The sequence below is a fragment of the Salvelinus fontinalis genome, chromosome 2 (genome assembly GCF_029448725.1).
Source record: "Salvelinus fontinalis isolate EN_2023a chromosome 2, ASM2944872v1, whole genome shotgun sequence".
NCBI lineage: Eukaryota > Metazoa > Chordata > Actinopteri > Salmoniformes > Salmonidae > Salvelinus > Salvelinus fontinalis.
The window spans coordinates 98,007,068-98,010,450 of record NC_074666.1 but is presented as its reverse complement, the minus strand read 5'-3'; positions in this window follow the sequence as shown (position 1 = coordinate 98,010,450).

Genomic DNA, 3,383 nt, shown 5'->3' with positions numbered 1-3,383 from the left:
CTGACCTGATATTGACTACACTATCCAGCTACTTCCCTCTCCTTACTGATCTGATATTGACTACACTATCTAGCTACTCCCCTCTCCTCACTGACCTGATATTGACTACACTATCTAGCTACTCCTTACTGACCTGATATTGACTACACTATCTAGCTACTCCCCTCTCCTTACTGATATTGACTACACTATCTAGCTACTCCCCTCTCCTTACTGACCTGATATTGACTACACTATCTAGCTACTCCCCTCTCCTCACTGACCTGTTATTGACTACACTATCTAGCTACTCCCCTCTCCTTACTGATATTGACTACACTATCTAGCTACTCCCCTCTCCTTACTGACCTGATATTGACTACACTATCTAGCTACTCCCTTCTCCTCACTGACCTGATATTGACTACACTATCTAGCTACTCCCCTCTCCTTACTGACCTGATATTGACTACACTATCTAGCTACTCCCCTCTCCTTACTGACCTGATATTGACTACACTATCCAGCTACTTCCCTCTCCTTACTGACCTGATATTGACTACACTATCTAGCTACTTCCTTCTCCTTACTGACCTGATATTGACTACACTATCCAGCTACTTCCTTCTCCTTACTGACCTGATATTGACTACACTATCTAGCTACTTCCTTCTCCTTACTGACCTGATATTGACTACACTATCCAGCTACTTCCTTCTCCTTACTGACCTGATATTGACTACACTATCTAGCTACTCCTTACTGACCTGATATTGACTACACTATCTAGTTACTCCCCTCTCCTTACTGATATTGACTACACTATCTAGCTACTCCCCTCTCCTTACTGACCTGATATTGACTACACTATCTAGCTACTCCCCTCTCCTTACTGACCTGATATTGACTACACTATCTAGCTACTCCCCTCTCCTTACTGACCTGATATTGACTACACTATCTAGCTACTCCCCTCTCCTTACTGACCTGATATTGACTACACTATCTAGCTACTCCTTACTGACCTGATATTGACTACACTATCTAACTACTCCCCTCTCCTTACTGATATTGACTACACTATCTAGCTACTCCCCTCTCCTTACTGACCTGATATTGACTACACTATCCAGCTACTTCCCTCTCCTCACTGACCTGATATTGACTACACTATCTAGCTACTCCTCACTGACCTGATATTGACTACACTATCTAGCTACTCCTCACTGACCTGATATTGACTACACTATCTAGCTACTCCTCACTGACCTGATATTGACTACACTATCTAGCTACTCCTCACTGACCTGATATTGACTACACTATCTAGCTACTCCTCACTGACCTGATATTGACTACACTATCTAGCTACTCCTTACTGACCTGATATTGACTACACTATCCAGCTACTTCCCTCTCCTTACTGACCTGATATTGACTACACTATCCAGCTACTTCCCTCTCCTTACTGATATTGACTACACTATCTAGCTACTCCCCTCTCCTTACTGACCTGATATTGACTACACTATCTAGCTACTCCCCTCTCCTTACTGACCTGATATTGACTACACTATCCAGCTACTTCCCTCTCCTTACTGATATTGACTACACTATCTAGCTACTCCCCTCTCCTTACTGACCTGATATTGACTACACTATCTAGCTACTCCCTTCTCCTACTGACCTGATATTGACTACACTATCCAGCTACTTCCTTCTCCTTACTGACCTGATATTGACTACACTATCTAACTACTCCCCTCTCCTTACTGACCTGATATTGACTACACTATCTAACTACTCCCCTCTCCTTACTGACCTGATATTGACTACACTATCCAGCTACTTCCCTCTCCTTACTGATATTGACTACACTATCTAGCTACTCCCCTCTCCTTACTGACCTGATATTGACTACACTATCTAGCTACTCCCCTCTCCTTACTGACCTGATATTGACTACACTATCTAGCTACTCCCCTCTCCTTACTGACCTGATATTGACTACACTATCCAGCTACTTCCTTCTCCTTACTGACCTGATATTGACTACACTATCTAACTACTCCCCTCTCCTTACTGACCTGATATTGACTACACTATCCAGCTACTTCCTTCTCCTTACTGACCTGATATTGACTACACTATCTAGCTACTCCTTACTGACCTGATATTGACTACACTATCCAGCTACTCCCCTCTCCTCACTGATATTGACTACACTATCCAGCTACTTCCTTCTCCTTACTGACCTGATATTGACTACACTATCTAGCTACTCCCCTCTCCTTACTGACCTGATATTGACTACACTATCTAGCTACTCCCCTCTCCTTACTGACCTGATATTGACTACACTATCCAGCTACTTCCTTCTCCTTACTGACCTGATATTGACTACACTATCTAACTACTCCCCTCTCCTTACTGACCTGATATTGACTACACTATCTAACTACTCCCCTCTCCTTACTGACCTGATATTGACTACACTATCTAGCTACTCCCTTCTCCTACTGACCTGATATTGACTACACTATCCAGCTACTTCCTTCTCCTTACTGACCTGATATTGACTACACTATCCAGCTACTTCCTTCTCCTTACTGACCTGATATTGACTACACTATCTAACTACTCCCCTCTCCTTACTGACCTGATATTGACTACACTATCCAGCTACTTCCTTCTCCTTACTGACCTGATATTGACTACACTATCCAGCTACTTCCTTCTCCTTACTGACCTGATATTGACTACACTATCTAGCTACTTCCTTCTCCTTACTGACCTGATATTGACTACACTATCCAGCTACTTCCTTCTCCTTACTGACCTGATATTGACTACACTATCTAGCTACTTCCTTCTCCTTACTGACCTGATATTGACTACACTATCCAGCTACTTCCTTCTCCTTACTGACCTGATATTGACTACACTATCTAGCTACTCCCCTCTCCTCACTGACCTGTTATTGACTACACTATCCAGCTACTTCCCTCTCCTTACTGATATTGACTACACTATCCAGCTACTTCCCTATCTTTACAGCTGGAGAGCAATGCTCAGCAAGTGGGAGCGAAGGACACTGTGCCCGTGTTGTTGTGTTGCCATCTTGCAGCTAAAACTGCCCCTACTGTGTAGTAGACTGTATCATGGTGACATCCAGGTGGTTACTACCCAATACTACAAGCTGCTATCCCATTGGAAAGAAAATCAAGTGGGGTGGAACAAATCAAGTGGGGTGGAACAAATCAAGTGGGGTGGAACAAATCAAGTGGGATGGAACAAATCAAGTGGGATGGAACAAATCAAGTGGGATGGAACAAATCAAGTGGGATGGAACAAATCAAGTGGGATGGAACTAATCAAGTGGGATGGAACAAATCAAGTGGGGT